Source organism: Arvicanthis niloticus, chromosome 14 (assembly GCF_011762505.2).
Source record: "Arvicanthis niloticus isolate mArvNil1 chromosome 14, mArvNil1.pat.X, whole genome shotgun sequence".
NCBI lineage: Eukaryota > Metazoa > Chordata > Mammalia > Rodentia > Muridae > Arvicanthis > Arvicanthis niloticus.
Window position 1 is genome coordinate 27,292,470 of NC_047671.1, and position 24,060 is coordinate 27,316,529.

At 48.4% G+C, this 24,060-nt stretch overlaps 1 long non-coding RNA gene across 1 annotated transcript; it reads right to left on the bottom strand.

The window, feature by feature from the left end:
• Positions 1 to 2,851: 2,851 nt before the first annotated feature.
• LOC143434292 (uncharacterized) lies at positions 2,852 to 23,829 on the bottom strand. Its single transcript, XR_013103669.1, has 3 exons — positions 23,573 to 23,829; positions 22,618 to 22,768; positions 2,852 to 4,770 (listed from the first exon to the last, which is right to left on the bottom strand). It is a non-coding gene; the product is annotated as an uncharacterized LOC143434292 (long non-coding RNA).
• Between the last annotated feature and the right edge of the window lie 231 nt (positions 23,830 to 24,060).

Genomic DNA, 24,060 nt, shown 5'->3' on the forward strand with positions numbered 1-24,060 from the left:
GAAATGTTCACCAGCTAGCTCCCAGCAGGTCACAGTCACACTGTGACTTGAGCTTTGCAGGGTCTCCAGATAGAGACAAGAAGTACAATAAGCAGGACCCCCAGAGATGTCCTGATTTATTATTTACTTTTTTTTTTTTTTTTTCAGGAACAGGTGGTGGTGAGACAGGGTTTGTCTAGATAGATCTGGCTAGCCCTGGCTGTCCCAGGTGGCCTTAAACTCAAAGATCTGCCAGTCTCTGCCTCCCAAGTGCTGGATTAAAGGTGTGCACCACCATACCCCACTTGTTTAGGGGTTGGTTTTTTTTGTTTGTTTGTTTGTTTGTTTGTTTTTTGGTTTTTTTTTTGGGGGGGGGGGGTTGAGACAGGGTTTCTCTGTATAGCCTTGGCTGTCCTGGAACTCACTCGGTAGACCAGGCTGGCCTCGAACTCAGAAATCCGCCTGCCTCTGCCTCCCAAGTGCTGGGATTAAAGGCGTGCGCCGCCACCACCGCCCGGCTGTTTAGGGGTCTTTATTCACCTTGGCACCATTCAAGATCTTCTGTGGGCCCAGTGTGCCTGATGTTGGCACACCTTTTAGAAGCAGACAGAGAAATCCTACTGTAAAGAGATCCCAGCTGGCACTCATCAGGACTCTGCATTCAGTCCGTGTAGCTGAGACCACGCCTCAACTGATCCCTAAAACCAGAACAATTTCACAAGCATCGCTAAGTGACCTGACACATGCTTCTGTCCTAGGGAGGAAGGAAACGGGGAGAACAGTGTCCCAAACCCAGGCTCTTCCCAGATACAGAGCCTAGAGTGCCTTTACTTACAAAAAGGAGGAAGGGCGGTTGCTCCTGGAAACGTGGTAAAGGGCTGGTGACTCAGGCTGGGACATAGGGCGCTCTCTTGTGGCCCGTTCTGGGAAGGCAGACTTCCTTGTTCTCTAGGACTTACATAACATCATTATTGGCCAGTATGTATTGCTTTTACAGAAGATTTTGCATTTTAAAGTGTACTTTCCACCAGACCTGGTGGTGCACACCCTTCATCCCAAAACCCGGGAGGCAGAAGTAGGCGGATCTCTGTGCGATCTAGCCAGTTCGATCTATAGAATGAGTTCCAGGACAAGCAGGGCTATGGAGAAAGACTCTGTCTTAAAAAAAGAAAGAAAAGAAAAGAAAAGAAAAGAAAAGAAAAGAAGAAAGACCGAACCAATGCAAACAAAACAAAGTGTTCTTTTCACCTGTAGCCCCATTTGCCTATTGTCATCAGGTTTTACAAAGCCTCAGAGGGGTTAAACAGTATTGTCCTGAAGCCATCATCCTTATGATTTATAAAAACTAGCCCGGAGGTAAGTTTGTGTTTGCTGCTTTTTTAGAAATTCATTTGTTTGTTTACTGTGCACGTATGAGTGCCTGAGTGTATACATGTGCACCACTTACACTTTGGAGCCTATGGGAGTCAGGAGAGGGTGATTGCCTAGAGCTAGAGTTACAGTGACCCTTTCTAAGCTACCATGTGGGTGGTAAGAACTGAATCAGGGTCCTCTACAAGAGCAATGAGTGCTCTTAACCACTGAGTCATCTCTCCAGCGGGGGCTTTTTATACCCCTGAAGTTTTATTTTTATTTTTATGTATATGGGTGTTTTGCCTACATGTATGAAAGCATGAAATAAAGCAAAAAAAAAAATCAAAAAACAAACAACAAAAAACCCATCAAGGACATTAAAGCACTTAAACTCAAGGAAGCCAAGTAGAAGAGATATTAAAGCAGAGATTAAAGTAGGAATCACATTAGTGAGAAACAGTAGAATTAAAGTGAGTGGCTAGCTATCATTACGAACCAATTAAAAATCTTAGAGCCAAGTGTGTGGCCCACACCTTTAATTCCAGCACTTGGGAAGCAGAGGCAGGTAGATCTCTGAGTCTGAGCCTAGCCTGGTCTGTAGAGGGAGTTCCAGGACAGTCAGAGCTACACAGAGAAGCTCTGTCTTAAAAAAAGAAGGAGGAAGAGGAAGAAGAAGGTAAGGAGGAGGAGGGGGGAGGAAAGGGAGAAGGAGGAGGAGGAAGGGGAGGAGGAAGAGAAGAAGAAGGAGAAGGAGAAGGAGAAGGAGAAGGAGAAGGAGAAGGAGAAGGAGAAGGAGAAGGAGAAGAAATAACTGCCATACTAACAGAAGTTTAAAACTCAATAAAAGGACCTTCATTCTATGTAAAGTTAATGGCAGAATGGCAGATTCATGAGCAGTGAACAGAGGATGGAGACAAGGAATACGGTTGATAATTTCTCATAATTCAGGCCCAAGTTCCCACAAATGTGCCATCCTCCTGCACACATTCCACATGGCTCCACAGTGTCTCCTGCCTCCCCAAGTTTAGCCTTAAATAGAGAGCAAAAACTATGCATAACTAGGAAGTCCCGGTCACCATGTCCCTCCCACCTACCTGCCTATCACTGACCCACCTTGTCTCAGCACTAGTTTGTTCTGTACATCAGTCTGGTAAGTTTTTAGAACTGTGTCATGTCTTCCCGGGAGACAAATGCCTCCTCTGCCTAGTACAAGGCTTCAGTCTTTTCCTTCCCCACAGCATGGGATTCTGGGAAACTTGGGTGTCATTTCATCTTAGTAACCTTCAAGCTGATGGCAGAGTCTTCTCCCGCCAGGTCAATGACAGGCATAGTGCTCCCTCATCTTCTCTTTGACCAGTCCTGGCTAACCCAGGGTAGCCTCCCCATCCCTGGCTAACCCAGGGTAGCCTCCCCATCCCAAGATCCTTTTAACCCAGTCACATCTGCCAAGAGCCACCAAAGAAGAGACAATCACAGGTTCTGGGAATCAATTTTTTATTTATTTATTTATTTTTTGTTTTGTTTTTCCGAGACAGGGTTTCTCTGTGTAGTCCTGGCTATCCTGGAACTCACTCTGTAGACCAGGCTGGCCTCGAACTCAGAAATCCACCTGCCTCTGCCTCCCAAGTGCTAGGATTAAAGGCGTGCGCCACCACCTCCCGGCGATTCTGGGAATCAAATGAGGCATCTTTCCACCTAAGCCTCCCTATTCAAAATGGCCAAAGTAAGCGTAAGACATTTTTCTAGCTGTGGGGTGGCAAACAGTCTATAACAGGCATGATGGCAGATGTTGGGAGGGAGGTGGTGGGCACCAGAGAGACCCAAGGTTCAGGGGGACTCAAGCCCCACCTGCTGACAGAGATGGGCAGAATCGGCCTCTTCCAGCCTTCCCCAGGCCTGGCTTCAAAGAACGGCAGATTTTGATGCCTTCACTAAGGCTAAGGAAGTTGAAGGACCAAAGGGGTTGAGAGAGATGATGAGAAGAGACACATAGAGGAGACTGTGGGAGAGGTTTTACATCAGAGAGCTCTAGGCATAGCATGCCTAAGATCCTGGGTTTGATTCCCCGCATTGTCCCTTCCCCCATGTCTGTTATAGTTGGTTAGAGAGAAGGGAATGGCTTCAGGCGGATTGACCAGCCTCACTCAGAACCCGTCACCTCCAATGCCCACAAGCTCTGTGGACGCAGAGGAGGCTGGCTGTAGGAACTCCCACCCCGCCTGGGAAGTCTTGTTTCCTCCCATCCCACGCTTGAGCAACCGATTTTGTGACTCAAGATGCAAACTTCCCATCTTCGGGATGAGTTTCAGAATCCCTGTGACTAATCTCTCCCATATTATCCAAGGAGAATAATTGCCTAGAATGGAGTGGGGGCTTCCCATGTGTCTCTAACCACAGCTCATCCCTGATGAGCCACACAGGGTGCTGAGCTCAGCATCCTTAATCGCCTCCGCCATACCTTGGAGATCCGCTGTCATGATTTCCACCTCCCAGTGAAGGAGGAAAATGCTCAGTGGGGCTAAGCTGCCCACAGTTAGCCAGCTGCCAATCATGGGGGATGGGACTTGTGCCAGGGTAGCCTTGGCCTTTGGGTCTGGGGTCCTAACCAGTCCCTTTGTGGATACAAACTCAGACACAGTGTTCATGCAGCTTTGAATAGCCATAGTTCCAAGTGGGTAGTGAAGGGAGTAAGCTGTGTACGGTTCTGTGAAGATTTACCCTGTCCTCAAGGAACCAGCTTCTCCCTTTAGTGAAGAGACACACATTCATTAAAAGAAAGCTGGGCAGGGGGATGGGGGCACACACCTTTAAGCCCAGCAATTGGAAGGCAGAGGCAGGCAGATTTCTGTGAGTTCAAGGCTAGTTAGTCTGGTCTATACAATGAGTTCTAGGACAGCCAGGGCTACATAGTGAGCCCCTGTCTTCAAAAAAAAAAGACAAAGAAAAAAAAAAACTGGAAAAACATATGCCAAAATGTCAGCATCGGCGTGAACAGGAGGAGCCGTCTGCCCTCTTTGTACAAAGAGTACGTGCTGCTTTTGTAAGCACAAAAGAAGTAATTAAGACAAGGAGGAGGAGGAGGAGCGTGAGTCAGCAGACCTTCCTTCTGGGATACCAAGGCAGCTCCCCCAGAGGCTACAGCTCCCCTCCCTGACAACACTAGCTCCCTAACCAGAAAAACCTGCGGCTGGGCCAGGTTCCTGTTCTCTCCCTTCTCCCAGCCGCTGAGCTAAGCTACAAAATGTCCCCCTCACCCTCCGTAGTTCACAGGAAACCTCTTCATGATGCTCCTGTTCCATCCTCCCCAGGACTCTGAGGGGCAGAGATTTCAACCGCCACCATCCGCCACAGGGACACGGAAGCAAACTGCAATGGCTTCGGGTCAGAGTCTCCGCCTCTGCAGCTCTTTCCTCTTCCTTTCGAGCTCATTTTAGAAACCTGAGGTTTGGGAAACACAATGGGCCTGTTGATGCTTGTTTGGCCAAATGAATGAGCAAGGGTGTGCCTTTTCTCTCTCCCATCCGTTCCTCAGCTGCCCTGGCACCGGGGCCCCTGACTTCTGCTGCAGACCCACCCTGATTTCTGTGGTCCTCAGCTAAACTTGGAGTGGGGACACAGAGGAAAGATCTTTGGCTCAGATAAGGATGAAGGGGGAAAGAGAGGTAGGATGGGGGTGGGGGCAGAAAGCATCAAGTAAGCAAGAGTGTGGCAGGGCTGTGGTCCAGGGCAGTGGGTGAGACAAGAGCTGTGAGAACTGTGGCTATGATGGATCAATCACTCGATGCCTTTGGCTTTCAGTTCCCTCCCCCTAGAAAATGGGTCTCACGAGAGTCTTACCCACCTTCTGAATAGTCCCAGGACCGGGTAAGCACTTTTTTTTTTTTTTTTTTTTTTTTTTTTTTTTTTTTTGTACTGCCTTTAGCAAATACCTGGATAGAATGCACATTGAGTCAATGAGTCTTGTTGCTCTTGACAGGTGCATATTGGTCTGATCAAGCCAGCTCATTCTCTGTGAGCATTTGCCATATGCCATTTGCCAGAATCCTGCCATGCACTGATATAAAGTAGATGAAGCGTCCATCACATAGCCCCTCTAGAGACACCAGCTCATAAATCCAGCCATGCCTATTGGCTTCCAGTAAGCAGGAAAGGAGCTGGGATGACCCACAGAGGAGAGACATGCACTGTATTAGTGCAGAAGACAACAAACTGTGTCAGCTCACTAGAAATGCGATTTGCAGCTCCTGAAGCTCACAGAGTTCATGAATGTCGCCGAGGCACGGGCACAAGTGGGCAGGGCAAGAGAAGGGCCCTGAGACCTTTAGGGCCAAGAGTAGACATCTGAGCTCAAGCCCAGGTCAAAGGTTGACAAAAGGATGCCCCACAGAAGCCAGCAGTGAGTAGGTTCAGGCTCTGAAGAAGCTAGGGGAAGGATCTGTCCAGACCTAAGCAGACAGAAGGGACAGATCATGTGTGGTAGGAGTGATATTCAGGTGATTTCTACAAGAGTATCTGAGGTGAGAGAGAGGCTGTGGTGTGGTGAGGAGTAGGGTTGGGGTGCAGGGAGCTAGAAGGAGCCGTGAGCTGAGAGAATGAAGGCAAAAGGTGCAGACATGCCTGAAGGAATTATCTGAACCTTGGTGTCTTTATCTTACTGGAAGTTAACAATGCCCAGATGCTTAGGTATCTATGTCCCTGTCATCTTCCACAAGGCGTGGGCCAGCTAAGCACAATCCTGTGGGTGGGGTCTGGAAACCCACAGAAGCAGGTTGGCTTCTCCTTGTCTGTCTGCCAGCCTGGTCTTGTTGCCCTGAGGTGGGAACAGCTACACAGCTACATCGACCCAGTGTCAGACCTGTGATGAGCATTGTCGAGTAAGCCAGGTTCTCAACCTAGGGAACCCAACCCATGTGCTGCGTGGGACGACGGCAAAAAAAAAAAAAAAAAAAAAAAAAAAAAAAAAAAAAAAAAAAAAAAAAAAAAGGCTGCCTTGGCCCAGGGCGTCAGTCTGGCTTCTCTCCACAGTCACAAGAAGAAAGTGGCCAGCAGATGGCAGCAGAAAGCGCACGGGCCAGCCTCCAAGGGCTGTGTCACAGAAAAGGAGTCCATGACCTTGGTAGTTGCAAACTGAGGCCTGGGGATTTACAGGCCGGCTTTGTCAGGAAAAGGTTTCACAAGGGCGGCTACTACGTCAGCATTCTCTCTCTCCTCGGCCCCAAGGCAACTCCACTCCCACCCTTTCCAGGCTCTCCAGCCGGGGCAGTACAAGTTTCTTCCTTTGGGGCAGGGCCACCCTTATTGCTGGAACCACTTATGTTTGCAGCTGTCAGCACTCACCAAGAGTGGCAGCTGTTGTCAGCATGTGGAGGGGAGGAGGGGAAGGAGGACAGAAGGTCGAAGAGGCCTTAAGGGGAAGGGACCCCACCTGTCAGGGCAGGGTCACCCTGATCCAGGGCTTAAGAGCTGTAGAGGCTCAAACTAACATCTCGCACAAATCACTCCCCGGACACGTGTGCAGACATACAATTGCACGTAGTCATGCAACTTCCACACAGCAGTGTGCACGGTTGCACACCCACTTCCACACAGCATGAGCATTCACACTCGTTGTGGACACTCAGCTCACAGGCTTATTCTCAGCATATACTAACACACACACACATATACTAACACACCCTTCCCCAACCCTCCCCCCCACCCCCACCCCCGCAACTCTCCAGACTTCAACATCAATGTTCTTCCGCTCTCACTCGGGACTATATCTTGGTAGATGCTTTACTGGGACTTTTTTTGTTTTTGTTTTTTTGAGACAGGGTTTCTCTGTGTAGCCTTGGCTGTCCTGGAACTCACTCTGTAGACCAGGCTGGCCTCGAACTCAGAAATCTGCCTGCCTCTGCCTCCCAAGTGCTGGGATTAAAGGCGTGTGCCACCACCGCCCGGCGACTTTTTCTTTTCGGCAAGAGCAAAAGATGGAAATCCCATTCAAGTTGACTCAAACAGATGAGAAGTGTTGACTGGTCACTAGAAAATCCAGAGGTGTTCCAACTTCAGGAATGGCTAGGTCCAAAGGTCTGAGTGACGATGTCACTGAGGGTGTAGTAATCTGGTCTGCTGGCCCCACACACACCAGTCCTGGGGACTGAACCTAGGCCTTCACACATGCCACCTACCACGGAATGATATCCCAGCCTTTCCTCTTTCTCCACCAAGCTCTCCCAGCAGTAACAAAAATAGCCCCAGCAATTCCAGATTAGCACCAGCATATTAATGTGTGCTCCCAGTAGAAAAGGTTCCCTTGTCCCTACTCCCCAGTGACTTCAGAACACACACACACACACACACACACCACCACCACCCACTCTCCCAAGTCTTATAGCGGCCTACCTAGATTGTGATCTGATCCTGGATTCTGTCACTGTGACTCAGACATGCCAGGCTTGGGCACTGTGCCCACCACATGGAGAAGAAAGGCTCGAGTGGCTCTACCAGGACCTCATGTACTGAATCCAGGATGGAGGAAAGGCAGTCCCTCAGAAGAAAAATAAGTATGCTGCCAAGAAAGTGACTGCCGTTCCCAAGGTGTTGGTAGGCAGAGAAAACCATTTAAGCCCATTCCAGAATGAATCGCAGGTAACTCCACAGAATTCTGCAACAGGAGTGTCACCTTCATGTTCAGATAGATATGGAGGTCACCTGCCTCAAAAGAATGTCTATCTTCGGCCAGGAAAGGCAGGTGTGCTCAGGTCATGGTGCCTGGGAGGCCTCAGGTACTGGGGTGGCACTCAGTCAGCATAGAGAATGGAGAGGCTGGCCCTCTCAAATTTGGGGCCTCTCCCTGAAGTCCTGCTCTGTTTTCTCTCAGCTGTCTCCTGCATACCATTCCAGTGAGGTACTGGTCAAGGGCAAGCCTCAGACCAGCACTATAGTGACAGAGAATATAAGCACTCACTCATGGGCTTTACCAGCAGAAAGCTATTGGAAATACTATCTACTGAAGAAATTGTCTTTCAGTCTCCATCCCTCTTTCCACAAAGATGGTCTTGGTTGCCTTAGACAAAAATACTCAAATACAAAAATACAGCTGGAGTGCAGGGAAGGTGTACTCCTTTAATCCCAGTACCTCAGAGGCAGAAACACACAGTTCTCTGTGAGTTCAAAGCTGGCTAAGGGTCTACAGAGTAAGTTCCAGGACAGCCAGGGCTACACAGAGAAACCCTGTCAGAAAAGAAAGAGAAAAACAAACAAAACAACAACAAAACATTTCCCGTCTTCAACCACAGTATAGCTGTATGAGTAATTCTAGCCAAGGAAATGAGAGCATAACCATCCCAGTCAGGTCCCCTGACTCTTCTTTGGTCTTTTCCTTTCTTTGCCCTTCACCTCTCTTCTGTCTTTGTTTTGATCTTGCTTTCACACTGAATGAGCAAGTAATAGCAGCCATTTTGGACCAGGAAGGCCACACAGAAAGGGAAGGAACATGGTCTCTCCGCCCAGGCAAAGCAGGGCTACTGTGCCGGCCTCAGATCACCCAGTTTTAGATTCTGTTGGTGTTGGTGGTTTTTTTGGTTTTTTTGTTTTTGTTTTTGTTTTTGTTTTGTTTTGTTTTGTTTTTCCCCCACAGGGTTTCTCTGTGTAACATCCCAGCTGTTCTGGATCTCACTCTGTAGACCAGGCTGGCCTTGAACTCAAGAGAACTGCTTACCTCTGCCTCTCAAGTTCTGGCCACCATGCCCAGCCAGTTTTAGATTTTTTTTTTTTTAAAGGGAGAAAAAAAAAAAAAAAAAAAAAAAAAAAAAAAGGAAACGTTCCATTTCAGGAGCCATTACTGTTTTGAGCCTCTGCTTCCTGGAGTCAAATCTGATGACATTGATTTCATATCATCTTTCCGACTTCCCACGTGCTCCACCTCTCCCACCCCCAGTGCACACAGCCCTAAACTGTCTCGTAAAGGGTAAAAGTACAGTTCACACACCTGGGAGTGGTGGCTCAGGTTTGTTGTAAAAGAAAGCTGTTTCCTCCTGCACACAAGCAGACTTCCTTCTTTCTAGAGAACCAGCAAAGGGGTTGCAGATACCACCCGAGGCTTCTCTTCTCCAGGGCCGTCAACATTATTCTGATATTTGTCTCTCTCCCACTCTCTTCACCATTCCCTAAAGCCATAAGGAATAAAACGTCCACTATTCACAGCCCCAGGCACCTGCAGGTTTGTAAGGGCCTCAATGGCCCAGGGTCCTGAGTCCAAGCTAAGAACCTGATACCTCTGTGTTGCCCCCAGTGGTGTCACGTTCCACTTTTACACAGATTAAAAAAAAAAAGAAGAGTACCCAGAAACACAAGCATGGCTGGCAAGAGGCGCTCCTACCATAATATGCTCAGTTTAAGGGAAGAGGCGGAGAGCCCTCTGGCCTGCTTGGGAGGAAACCCAAGGGCCTTGCTTGCTTTCCTCTCAGCAGAGTAGGGAGCAAAAACATTCCTGGACTCTGTAGACATTCCTGCCTCCAGCAACCCCATCATCTCTGAGCCTCCGCCCTGGCCACTGGCCAAAGGCAGCCGGTCTACAGGGAGGAGTGCAGGCAACTGCCAGAGAAAGAAGGGGGAGGGGCGAGAGGAGAAGGGAGGGGACATGACTCACTTAAGGCCACAGGAGATTTTATGACAAAGTCTTTGTCAGTGACCCTCTTGTCCTAGTTGTATGGAAAGATGGCACTGTGTCCTCTCAGGACTCCTGAGCCGGATGCTGCAAGGTTCCAAAGATGGGCTAGCTCCCTGTCAAGAGTGTGACTTTCAAAGATGGGCTAGCTCCCTGTCAAGAGTGTGACTTTACCAGCCAGGAGGGTCCTGAGGATGATTGTGAGTCCCAAGGGAACAGGGAAGGCAGAGAGTGAACGCCTGCTTTGCCTTCCACTGTTCCAACGGAGAAACCAAGGCCCAGGGGACAGAGACGTGTCCCAGGCTCCTTAGCAGCCCCCAGCTAAGCTAGCACTGGTACCCAGGTCCTGTGAGTAATACTTCCTGGGCCCCTGTTTCATCCCAGCCCTTTCTGCTTGGCTCTAGTCCTCTTCTTCCTTCAACTCTGTCTCTGACCATTCTCTTGTCCCAATCGCCCCTGTAAGTAAGTATTCTTACCCAAGTAAACTCCTCCTAGTACTCTTTAAAAAAAAAAAAAAAAAGATTTATTTATGTTATTTATATAGACTCACTCTCTTCAGACACAGGAGAAGAGAGCATCGGATCCCATTACATATGGCTATGGGAATTGAACTCAGGACCTCTGGAAGAGCAGTCAGTGCTCTTAACCACGGAGTCATCTCTCCAGCCCCCTCCTTGTACTCTTACAGATCTGTTTTCTTCGTCATCTTCCCTACTCGATACCGTGAGCACAGAGATACACAGAACTTAGAGTCCTCAGTCTTCCGACATGAAGTGAGCAGGAGGCTGTGTATAGGTTACAGGCAAAATGCCCTATCATTTTATAAAAGGAACTCGAGGGCCTGGGGGATATAGCTCAGTGGGTAGAGTGCTTGTCTAGTGTGCTCAAAGCCTGGGGTCTGATCCCTAACCCTGCATAAACTGTGCTCCATGGCTCATGCCTATAATAACCTCAGCGGATACCTATAGATCCTCAAGGTCATCTTTGGCCGTATACTAGAGGACAGCCTGAGCTACATAAGACCTTGTCAAAGAGGATGGGAAAGGAAGAGGAGAACCAACAATTTGATCATCTGGGGATTGTGAGCCTAGAGATCTTGGAATCCATTGCCTTGGCTGGAACATCCTACCCCGCTTTCCCTGCCCCCATGCAGAGCAGCTCAGCAAAGGCTGGGGCCAGGCTGCTCTCCTAAGATGTCAGCTGCAGCACTGCAAAACCTGCCTGACAGCTGGGGGATGATTCACAGGGAGGGGCCAAAGGAAGGTTTGGGTGTGGCCCTATGTAACCAGCACCAGGAGAAAGTGCCTGGAGATTTGCCTTTGAGACTCAACCGTGTTCTGCCCCGTCTCTGGCCTCTGTAAACTGGGAGATATCACCAGGGTTAGAATCAAAGGGTAATTTTGTTTGTTTGCTTGCTGTGGTTGACTGGTTTTTGAGACTGGTCCTTGAAATCCACCAGGCAGAGAGGCAGGTGGATTTGAGGATTTGAGGCCAGCCTGGTCTACAGAGCAAATTTCATAACAGCTACGACTACACAGAGAACCCTGTCTTAAAAAAAAAAAACAAATAAACACACACACACGCGGGGGGGGGGGGGGGAGAGAGAGAGAGAGAGAGAGATTCCAAGAGTCTTGTGTAGCCCAACATGGTCCTCTTGCCTCTGACTCTCGAGTCCTGGGATTACCGGCCTGCACCACCATGCCTGAGAGTGACTGTTAACCCATGTTCATCTCCAGCTGACTGATGCTCTCTGCAGAGCTGTGCTGGGGAAAAGGAAGGGAGCTGGCAGTAGACTGGTCAATTATTTGATAGTCCAGCCCTATCCCTGTCACGGTTCTTGGGATGTCTGCTTGCCTTGATGAATTTGCTCTTCTGATCAGAATCAGCAGCTCTCAGCTGGGGCAGAGCCAGACAGTGGGGCTGAGCACTGTACACTGTAGTTACACACAGAGTGACCCAGCCTCTGGCTGGGGAGTGGGGGGATGAGGGGCTGTGGGTGTAAAGGTCCCTTCAGGCAAGTGGGTCCCTGATTGTGCAGGCCTAGCATTTTTCTCAGAGAGGTTGGGTTTGTTGTTGTTGTTGTTGTTGTTGTTGTTGTTGTTGTTGTTGTTGTTGTTGTTGTTGTTGTTTTGCTAGCTTGTCCAGCCACCAGTTGTCTGAAATTGCTCCTGCTGCTGCTGCCTACAGCTCGGGCCAGCCCAGCTGGGAACAGGCCTGGGCAGAGTACTAGTCTGTCTCTTCTTGCCTGTGCTGAGAACTGCAGGAGGTGGAGAAGCTGGAGAAAGACAGAGGGCCTAGGGACAGAAGTCCAGTCCCTGAGCTGATAAGCAGCAGCCTAGGACATTGCTCCTGAAGAGGAATTTCCTGTTGAGACTTCCCCTTTCCTGGGGAGCGCCGCAGTGTCTGGCTGGCACACACACACACACACACACTTTTGTCTGTCAGAAAGCATGTCTACTGAGTGGTTGTGACCGGCTCCTTCCTCACCTGCTCTCACCTTTCAAAGGTAGAAATTAACAGCACCAATTCACTAGAAGCTGTAAATAAAATCTCATTTGATTAAAAAAAAAAAAAAAAAAAAAGGTGTATTTTTATCTATGTGTATGAAGATGTCTCCAGAGGCCAAAAGACAAAAGAGGGTGTCAGGTCCCTTGGAACTCAGAGGAGTTGGGAGCCAGCTAGTTTGGGTGTTGGGCACTGAATTTGGGCCGTCTGGACTTTCTCTCTCTCCTCTCTCCTCTCTCCTCTCTCCTCTCCCCTTCCCTCTCCCCTCTCCCCTCTCCCCTCTCCCCCTCTCCCCCTCTCCCCCTCTCCCCCTCTCCCCCCTCCCCTCTCCCCCTCTCCCCCCTCCCCTCTCCCCCTCTCCCCCTCCTCTCCCCCTCTCCCCCTCTCCCCCTCCTCTCCCCCTCTCCCCCTCTCCCCCTCCTCTCCCCCTCTCCCCCTCTCCCCCCCCTCTCCCCCTCTCCTCCCCTCTCCCCCTCTCCTCCCCCTCTCCCCCTCTCCTCCCCCTCTCCTCCCCCTCTCCCCCTCTCCTCCCCCTCTCCCCCTCTTCCCCTCTCCCCTCATTCTCCCCTCTTTCCCCTCTCCTCCCCTCTCCCCTCTCCTCCCCTCTCCCCTCTCCCCTCTCCCCTCTCCCCTCCTCTCCCCTCCTCTCCCCTCCTCTCCCCTCCTCTCCTCTCCTCTCCTCTCCTCTCCTCTCCTCTCCTCTCCTCTTCTCTCTCTCTCTCTCTCTCTCTCTCTCTCTCTCTCTCTCTCTCTCTCTGTGTAAATATGTATTTTGTTTTTCTTTCTTAAGACAAAGTTTCCTAGCCAGGAATGGTGGCACATGCCTTCAATCCCAGCATTTCGAAGGCAGAGGCAGATGGATCTATCTCTTGAATTCAAGGCCAGCCTGGTCTACAAAGTGAGTTCCAGGATAGCCAGAGCTTCACAAAGAAACCCTGTCTCAAAGAAGCAAAACAAAAACAAACAAAAAAGACAGGATTTCCTAATATCCTAGGCTGGCTTTCAACTTGCTTTGTAGCCCAGAGCTTCCTACATCTGCCTCCAGGGTGCTGGGGTTGTAAACCTGCACCACCATGCCCGGCTTATATTGGTCTGGGGATTGAATTTGAGGTTTTGTATATACCTGGACAGCACTCTTACCATCTGAGTTACATTCACAGCTCATAAAAGCTTATTTGGACCAAAGATATAAGTAAAAATTTAAGTGGGGTTTTGGGAGGCTGGGAGTAGAACTGGTCTTCCTATATGGCTCTGGCTGTTTTGGAACTCGCTATGTAGACCAGGTTGGCTTCAAACTCATAGAGATCTGCCTGCCTCTGCCTCCCAAGTGCTGGGAGTAAAGATGTGTATGTCATACGCCCAGCAAATTAGATATTTAGTTATTAATTGCTTTTTGTTGTCGGATAGTTGGTTTTGGTTTTTAGAGACAGGGTTTCTGGCATGGCACTTTTGACTTTGGCTTGAAACTCAGGAGAGAGAGACAGAGAGAGGAGAGAGGCACAGAAAGAGAGAGAATTTACTTTTATTATTTGTAGTCTTTTGGTTGCTTTTTTTTGTTTTGTTTTTTTGGGGGTGTTTGTTTGTTGAGTCAGGGTCTATCTATGTAGTCCTTTCTATCCTGGAACTCTCTCTATAGACCAGGCTGGCCCCAAACTCACAGAGATCAGCCTGTTTCTGCCTTGAGTATAGGATTAAAGGTATGTGCCACCACATCCAGCCTTTATTGTTATTATTTTTAATTATGTGTAGGTATGTGTGTCTGCATGTGAACATGTACAGCAGAGGTTGTCAACCTTTCTAGTGCTGTGATCCTTTTTTAAAAAAAAAATTTTATTTCATGTATGTGAGTATACTGCTGCTGTCTTCAGACACTTCAGAAGAGGGCATTGGGTCCCATTACAGATGGTTGTGAGCCACCATGTGGTTGCTGGGAATTGTACTCAGGACCTCTGGAAGAGCAGTCAGTGCTCTTAACCACTGAGCCATCTCTCCAGCCCGTTTAATACAGTTCCTCATGTTGTGATGAGCCCCTCACAACCATAAAACTATTTTTATTGCTATCTCATAACTGTTATAAATCCTAATGTAAATATCTGATATGTAGAATGTCTGACATACAACCCCTGTGAAAGGTTCTGTCAACCCAAAGGGATCGAGACCCACAGCTTGAGAACCACTGATGTACAGGAACGCAGGCAGAGACCAGAGGCGTCAGATCCCCTGGCACTGGAGTTACAGATGGATGGGAGGCACCTGGCAATGGGTGCTGGAAACTGAACTCAGGTCCTCTTCAGTGCTGAGACTGAAGTGGTTATTCTTCTCCAGCCTTCTTTTATACCATTGTAAGTACATGCAAAGAATAAAGCATAAACAGAGTAGTTAAGGAACAAACATAGATTTTTTAAAAGCATAGATAAAGGTCACATGATTATTCAGGGTCTGAACAAGACCCGTCAAGGTACAAAAACACATTCCTCAGCTGTATTCATCATAAACCTACTTCCCTAGTCCTAGCCCAAAGTCAAACTCCTGCCTGAGCCTACTTCCTTGTCCTAGCCCAAAGTCAAACTCCTGCCTGAGCCTACTTCTGTGTCCTAGCCAATGTCAAATTACTAGAAGGCAGCCCCAAAAGCTCTCCACAATTCATGTTCCCATGAATGTGGGCACATGTCCACGTGGAGGCCTGAAGTTGATATCCGGATTCTTCCTTGATGGCTCTGCCCTTTTAATTTACTTTGTTTAAAATTCGCTTGTGAGACAGGTATGCCTTTAATCCCAGTACTCAGCCAGCAGAGGCAGGGGATCTCTGTGAGATCAGGGCCAGCTTGGTATACAAAGTGAGTTCCAGGACAGCCAGGTCTGTATAGAGACATCCTATCTCAAAACAAAAACAAACAGAAAATACTCATGCGTGCACATGTCGGACAGAGGGACAACTTGTGAGCATCTGTTGTCTCCTTCTCCATGTGTGGGTCCTGGGGGATGAACTCAGGCTTGGCAATAAGTGACTTCACCAACTGAGCCATCTCCCCAAGGCCTCAGGGTGGTTTGTGATGGCAGCTCCAAGAGAAAAGGAAGGTCAAGGATGTCCATAAGGTACCTGGCACACACTCTGGCTTCTGGGGTCACACCCCTACCTCCTGCTGATGCACAGGGTCCTCCTGACCAGAGCCCTGGGATGGCAGTAGACAAAGGCTGCTGAGAACAGTGAAGGTTGGATGTGGCCAAGGCTCAGTCACCCCAGGGCCATTTCTTCTGTTTATCCTTCCCAAGCAGCTGGTCATGTGCCTGGCTATTTGCAGCTGAGAAACAAAAGAAAGAACTCCGGGAACCAGAAAGTAGCTGCTTCCTGGATTTGAGGCTGGATTTGGATCAGGTGGCCTGGCTTTGAGGCCTGGTTTCTGTCTTCATAGTTAGTTCTTACTGCAGGGATGGCAAGCAACAGCTGGGACGACCACAGGTTCTTTCTAGGTCAAGTGGCCACCTCAAGGCCAAGGTCTGTCACTTGGCTCATAAACAAGGACCAGAGTACAGGAGAATGGCACACTCTGCTCATAGCTCTGACTCTGACTGCCATAGCCTAGGAAATGTACAGGTCATGAGTTATTTTTTGTTTGTTTGAATCACAGTTTCTCTGTGGAACAGCTCTAGCTGCCCTGGAACTCAATTTGTAGACCATGCTGGCCTTGAACTCAGAGAGACCCATCTGCCTCTGCCTCCATAGTGCTGGGACTAAAGGCACAGGTCACCACACCCAGCCAGTTGGTAAATTCTAACCATGTCACAGTTGTCATCACCTGAATCCATTTCACTCTGCCAGTTCTGGGGCACCCACATGGGCCTGACTGAGACCTCAATAAGCCTCGAGGGTAAGAATAGCCCCCATCTCCTTTGGCCAGAAAAAAAAATATGGTGTAGAAACACAGACGCCTGCATTGATGACCCAGCATGCATTTCTTCCTGCCTTCCCACTCTTGGCCCACAGAGGCTCTGGGAGTTAGTTGATCACACCAACTTCAGGAGGTATCATTGCTCCGACTCTTCTCTCCTCTCTCCCTCGAAGCCTCTGACACCTTCTCCAACATGTAGCATGTCCTTGCTACCAACTACCCTACTCTGCTGTGAGCTCACGTTTCCTCAAAAGAAGTTTAGATTGCTCTGCTTCCAGCCAGTCTCCCTTGTGATCTTGGAACTTGCCAACAGATTGGATCCCCATCTAGATCCAATCAACTGTACCCAAGAGGCAGCACCACAGGGTCCCACCCTGACTACCTCTGAGGAGTTTATGGCAGGACAGTTACACTAAGGCTGATGGCCTGAAGGTTGTGTCTCCATACCTCCCTCCACTCCCTCTGCATGTGTTAAGCTTATGACCTATAGTCTAGCTACAGGCAGCCAGATGAGGTGTAGGCTGCCACACCCTCCTGCCCCACCCTGAGGCAAGCAAGATCAATCAATCATATCCCTCTCTCCCATTGGCTAAGCCCAGAAGCCAACTCATTCCTCACGGTATGTTCCAGGACGCCATCCTAAGAAAGACTGGCAAACAAGAAAAAACTAAATGAGAGGGCATGATCTTGAAGTTGCTGTAGGCACTGGCACAGTCAGGAAATGAGTCAGCACTCCTTACCTGAGCAGGGGATGGGTGTGGAAGAGTGGGTCACTGTCTCTGGGGAAAAGTTCTAGTTGCCTATGATCCTGGGGATCTTGACATCAGCTAGCTTGTGAGGAACACCTTCACCAAGGGCAAGACCAGGGTGAGGTGCTGACTCACTAGCTCTGAGTTTGAAGTTCATCACCACCTCATGCAGGAGCTCCTAAGCCAACTGATAGAGACTGGCTCTACACTTAAGGAATCAACAGGAAGGCTAATGGGCCAGCATGGCTGCCTGGGGCAACACCACATATCCTACGGGGACCACTGTGCTTTGAACAATAACTAGACTTCTCAGAGCTCTTGCTTGCACACAGGAAGTCAGTAGAGGTCAGTGTGTGTGTGTGTGTGTGTGTGTGTGTGTATGCATTCCTTCTGTTTTTTGACTTATTTAGACACATGAGTCACACAGGAGTAAAATCATTTTCCCACACATGGAAGAGAGAGAACCACAGTGAGGGCCAGGACCTTAGCCCTGTCAGCCTTCCCATAGGCTCACAAGCTCAATGCTACCAGACTTTTCTTCGTTCCTTGACAGGGTCTTACTGTATATCCCCAGCCTGGAACTCACTAGATCAGGCCAACCTTTAACTGGACATTTTTCAAGTCTTTCTGTCTTTCGTTCTTCCTTCCTTCCTTCCTTTCTTCCTCTTTCTTTCTTTCTTTCTTTCTTTCTTTCTTCTTTCTTTCTTTCTTTTTGAGACAGGGCTTTACTGTATAGGCCTGGCTGTCCTGGAACTCTATAGGTAGACCAGGTTGGCCTCAAACTCACAGAGATCCATCTGTCTCTGCCTCCACAGTACTGGGATTAAAGGTGTGTGCCACCTGACTTTTTTTTCAGATTTTCAATAGAAAAAAATTCAGATTTTTTTTAAGGCAGTCTCATTCTAGCCCAGGCTGACTTGGGAACCATTCTTTAGCCCAGGCTAGGTCATGAGGTCACCTCACTACCTCAGCCTCTGAGCACAATGACTATACATATGAACCACCACTATTTCTGGCTGAAATTCAGGTTTTTATGTGAAATGTTTTCACTCTTGAATTTTGGCAACTAATTCAGAACACTGGAGATATATATATATATATATATATATATATATATATATATATATATATATAATTTTTATTTTAGACCAGTGGTTCTCAGTCTAAGATCATCTGCATATCAGATATTGGATATTTGCATTATGATTCATAGCAGTAAATAAAAGTTATAAAGTGGCAATAAAAATAATCTTACAGTTGCATTGGGGGTTGGCACAACATGAAGAACTGTATTATGTCCCAGCATTCAGAAGGCTGAGAACCACTGCTTTAGAGCACTGGAGGAAGAACCCCGAGCTCAAGTGTTTTTCAAGACCTACCTCCATGATAAGGGATGAACACGGACATCAGTGCCCTTCTAGAGACCTCTGGGATGTGCAGGGTGGGGCATGTGACCTGCGTGTTTAACTACCAACCACGCTCCTGGGCACTCACACTCACCAGTACCATGTGCTGGTTGAGACCAAAGCCAGCAGACCCAGCCAGCATCAAGTGTTGCTTCTCTTTCTGTGGAGCCCTGAGTGACCTTGAGTGTCCCACAGGATGGGTTTTTAGAGCCCTGTGGTGGTACTTCTAGGACCAACGCCCACATTGTCCACCATCTTTCCATACCTCCTTTGATTCGGAGACTCTAACCCAGGGCTTAGAACTCAGGCATGCTTTGAGGCTACAAGAAAGGCCATGTCTGAGGGCATCAGAGGTTCTCAAGAGAGTTGGGGACAGCCTGGAGATTGCGCAGGGGAAAGCAAGGGCCTATCCCCTGGATAGCAAGGCTTGGGGAACAAGCCCTGGCTACTGAAGCAAGTCACAGTTGGCCCAAGCTCTCCTCCCTCAACTTCACCAGATGGATGTGGCCGTGTTCTGGAACACTGCCAGGCCAGGCTGGAGTGAGGTATTGAGGCAGACATATAAAATGGCACCCTTTTCAGCTGCCTCTGGCTTTGGTATAATTGCTTTTCTCTTAACACCATATTTAAAAATGAGCCGAAGCCAGCTCCTCTTGGGGTCTGCGTGGGCAACAGTTTTCATAGGCAGAGTCTATGGAGACATAAAATCCACCTCTGTGGCTGTTAGCCAGTCTGTGGCTTTGGGGAATGTCATACCCTTTCCCCTTCCTTCTGCCTTTCCCTTCATTTCCTTTGCACCAATTTCCAAATTAGCCAATCAGGAGTAGACTGATTTTGAATCAACCAATGAGGAAGAGCCGAGCACCCTTTTCACGTCAGGCATTGCCTCCCAGGGTTACTTTCGCTCTGGGTGTTACTTTGTCCAACACTGAGGATATTTTCCAACATGAGGGGCTGAATCCAGGGCCTCGCTCAGGCCAGGCTGGTCTTCTCTCATTGACTATGTTGCCCGCCCTCTTTTTATTTGGAGACAAGGCTTGAACTTGGCAGTTCTCTTGCCTCAGCCTCTCAAACAAGTGGGATTTTGCCACCAAGTTCAGATTTTTTGTTTGTTGTTTTTGTTTTGAAACAGGGTCTCTCTCTGTTGCCCTGGCTGGCCTGAGATCTGCTGTGTAGAGGAGGCTGGTCTTAAACTTGTAGTGATCCCCCTGCCTCTTGACTCCCCGAATGCTAGGACTATAGTAATATGCCTTCAAATCCAATGTGCATTCTCTTTTTTAACTCAAATGATAAATGGTATTTACTCATTTATTGAGATAGAGACTGATATGTGGTCCAGGCCAGCCTAGAACTTACCACGTAGCCCAGGCTGGCCTCAAACTTGAGATTCTCCTGCCCCAGCCATTTGAGTGCTGAGATTACAAGCATGTGTTCTCTTTCCTGTCTTAAAACAGTTTTGGAGGTGTTCTGGGTGGGTGAAAGCTTCCATAGCCTTCATCAGTTTAATCCTTGCCCCTCTAAAAAAGTGTTCTTACATTCTGTTGTGTGAGAAAGAAGGAAGGATGCTCAAGTTCTGGGAATGCAGCAGGACTTTGCACACCTGAAGTTTTACCAAGTGGGGGAGATTAAAAGGGTTTGAATATAACTTTTACAAGGTGAAGACTGGTGGAATATTGGCCTTTGGTGGGCTACTGGTCTAACCAGGGCTCTGTAGCAAGACTCTTTCTCAAAACGTATGCTAGGCTGGCCATGATGGCATACATATTTAATCCCAGCACTTTGAAGGCCGAAGCAGGTGGATCTCTGTGAGTTCAAGCCCAGCCAGGGCTACATGATAGTATCTAACCCAATACTCTGTCTCAAATAAAAAACAAGAGCAAAATGAATAAATGAGGGCTAGGCATGTAGCTCAGAGACAGAGCACTTGCCTAGCATGAACAAGGCCTAGGTTTAATTCTCGTTATGAAGACAGAAAAGGAAAGCCAGCACACTAACCCCATGCTTGCAGGCTTCAGGCCTCTGGACAAGAGTCCAGTGTGAGTGTGTTATTTAAGAGTCCTGCTTTGTGGAGCTCTGTTACAACAGACCCAGCACACAACCAGGTGCTGCCATTACTACCAACACTGTAGACCAGGAAACAGCAGCTTGACTCTGCCCTGGGTGTAGAGGGAGCCCTGGGATGGTGGTACAACTAAAGCAGAGCTAGAGAAGGTTGGAAGGGGACTTGGATGACTCTGTGGTCTTGGGCCATGTACCAGAGACAGCAATGGCTTTGCAAAATATCTCATCTAATGTATGAGCAAGAAATTGCTAGGTACCTAACCTGTGTTAAATACTGCTGTTGTCATTGCTTTGATGTCTAAACAGGGAGATTATGGTCATCACTGGCGGGTGACCAAATTGCTTCCAGAACACCCTTGGTGGAAGCACTGTGTGTGTCTAGTGTCTTGGTGAGATGGAAATCTGCCAATGTGTCAGGGTCCCTTGGTGGGGTGGCATTTCCACGGCTGGACAGCAGCTTCCACGGGAGGGAAGAATAGATGACCCTGTGTGGTCGTGTGCTGACTCAGACTTCCCATCAGGGAGCCCAGGCTGGATCTCAGATTGCTGCCTGCCTTCTATACTTCCCAGTTCAGCACTTTGTGGAGCTCAAGTGAGTCTCCCTGAACAAGGGACCTGATAATGAGTGCGGTGACCCAAGGAAGGTGCAGAGCTTTGATTCTGGAGCTGGCAAAGCTATCCTGCCTGATGTGTGCTTTCTTGTATTTCTTCTGGGTTTGTTGCTCCCTGTGGCCATTTCTAAAAGTATTTGCAAGTTACGGAAACCCTAGGCATATAGCTTGGTTATTAGGACACTTGTCTATAGCATGCACAGGGCCCCGAGTTCAGTCCATGAATTCAGCATAAACTCAGCCTGGCAGTGCCTGCCTAGAATCCTAGCACGTGGAAGATGTAGGCAAACAGGATGGGGAGTTCAAGGACATCCTCAGCTGCATAGTGGGTTTGAAGCCAGAGTCGGAGTACAGGAGACCTACCTCAAAACAACAACAACAAACAAACAAACAACAACCAAAAACAAAACAAAAAACAAGAAGGAAGAGTGCAGAGGTCAACTGTCCCATACCTGCAAGTCTAGCACTCAGGAGGCTGAGGTCAGGTTGGGCTACATAGTGAGTTCCAGACCAGCCTGAGCTACATAACAAACCCTGCCAGGAAAAAAGGTTGGAGGTTAGGAGCAGTGTGGTTCCGTGGCAGAGTGCTTTTGTAACTTTCAGAAGGCCTGGAGTTCAATCCCTGGCCTAACAAAAAGCATACAAGCAGGGGGTAGGGCAGGGTGGGGTGGGAGGTGGGGAATATGGGATTGGATGACCTGACACGGAACGGGGTGGGGGATGGGGACCACGGGACAAGAAGAGAGAGGTCTCAGTGGCTGAAGTGTGTGCTATGCAAGTGTGAGCACCTGAGTTCAGACTTCCAGCACCCACATAAAAGCCAGGTGTAATTATGTGAGTCTATAATCCCAGCCCCCAGGAGCAGCTGGATCATGGAGAGCCACGGCTGGCTACGGTCAGGAAAGGGTAGCAACATCGGTACACCAACATGCTCACAGACACACAAAACAAACGTTAGACAACAAAAGCAGAAATGTAGCGCCTCGGTTGGTACAGTACCCGCCTACTACTCACAAGGCCAAGTTTGACTTCCAGCACCCCATAAACTAGGCATGGTGGGGTATGTGATCCCAGTAGTGACCCAAAATGCAGAAGCAGGAGGATCAGGAGTTCAAGATCATCTTTGAATACATAGTAAATTTGAGGCAAGCGTGGACTATGGGGAACCTTGACTCAGAAAATTAAAACCAGCCCAAACAAACAAAGGCACACTACAGATTTGGTAGGCTTCGTGATGCAAGACTGTAATCTTAGTGTTTGGACGGCTGAAGCAGAAGGACTAAGAGTTGGCGGCCATCTTGGGTGATAGAGCAAGACCCTGCCTCAAAACTGAAGCGATGCCTCGAAACCCCGACCGATTTCTCTGTGTCTACCATTCATAATTCTCACGGATCTACCTTTCCTCCCACTGACCTCAGCCTGCTTGCTCTTCAGCAGCCTGCACGACTCTGGGACTCTCCAGATCCCTTCCAAACCGCAGACTTTTGACTGCTCTATCTGGCTGGATCTTTTCCCCTGTGTTCCACCGAAGTTCTTACACCATCTCGCAGAGTTCTTACATCATCTCGAGGTAGGAGAAAAAGGCAGGGTAAACGGGAAGTCGGAAGGGAAAGGAGGCCCTTCCCACAGTGTTTCTCCCTCCCCATTATTTAGGGAATGCTATGTTAGTTTCTGCTATCAAGCCCACGGAGATAAACCTTAGCTATTTAACACAGTGCATTACCCAAGTACAGATTTCTATCTCAAAGTCTATTATTATTATTATTATTTATTATTATTATTATTATTATTATTATTATTATATGTGTATGGGTGTTTTACCCTGTAATGCATGTGTGTCTGTGCACCATCTATGTCTGATGCCTGGGAGCGTAGAAGAGTGTATCGGATCCCCTGGAACTGGAGTTACAGCTGGTTGTGTGTTGGGAGCCGACTTTAGTAGAAAGCGGCTAGATCAACTTTGCAGGCATCTGGAACCATATACCCTGATGAAAGACTTGGTTGTCAAAAGCCTATAACAGCTGAAGCACACTCTGATAAATATATTGTTTATCCCACATAGCTTGTTTTGCTGTTTAGTGACCTCAGCTGTATGGTGCACGTGGTAAAGTGTTTTCACCTATGTTCTCCTGCTTGTGTATATAAATACCTCAGAATTCCCTTCAATAGGAGAGACTTGAGAAAATAGAGAAGAGAGACTTGAGAAAACAGAGGAGAGACTTGATCACACCCTGTCTTGTCTCCATTCTTCGAGTCGCCTGCCCCAAGAGCCCCTCTCTCTCTCTTGACCAGAGCACTTAGCTCAACAAAAGCGTTGAGGCAAACTGTTGAGGACCAGTAAAAGCCACAACAGTTGTGAGCTACCTACCATTCGGGTGCTGGGAATCGAATCCAGATCCTCTGAAAGAGCAGCCAGTGCTCTTTACCTCTGAGCCAACTCACCCAGATTCCAGAGTCTTAACCAAAGCCTCTTAGCAGTGGAGAGTCGATCGTCCCAGTGTGGTGAGCTACAGCTACTTTTAAGGCTGTCCCTTTACTGGGGCAATAGTCCTTCTGCACAGAGATATTTCCAAATAACTCGAGCACTTGAGGCCATGAAGTGGTCTTAGTTCTTTCCCAGATATTTTCTGCTTTTCCAAGGAGCAAGTGTAAACATTTATCTACAGTAACATTTTAGCTTCCCCTGTAACCCTTGTCACCCAGAGACTTAACTTACTGGCTTTAAACTCTACCCAGGGCTCCTCAGGAGACACCCCCACGATCTCATTCACTGAATAAGAAAGGGTTCCTTAGCAACCGCTTGAGATGGAATTTCAGAAGCTGCCAAAATCTCACACAGAGCTATTGTAAAGACAC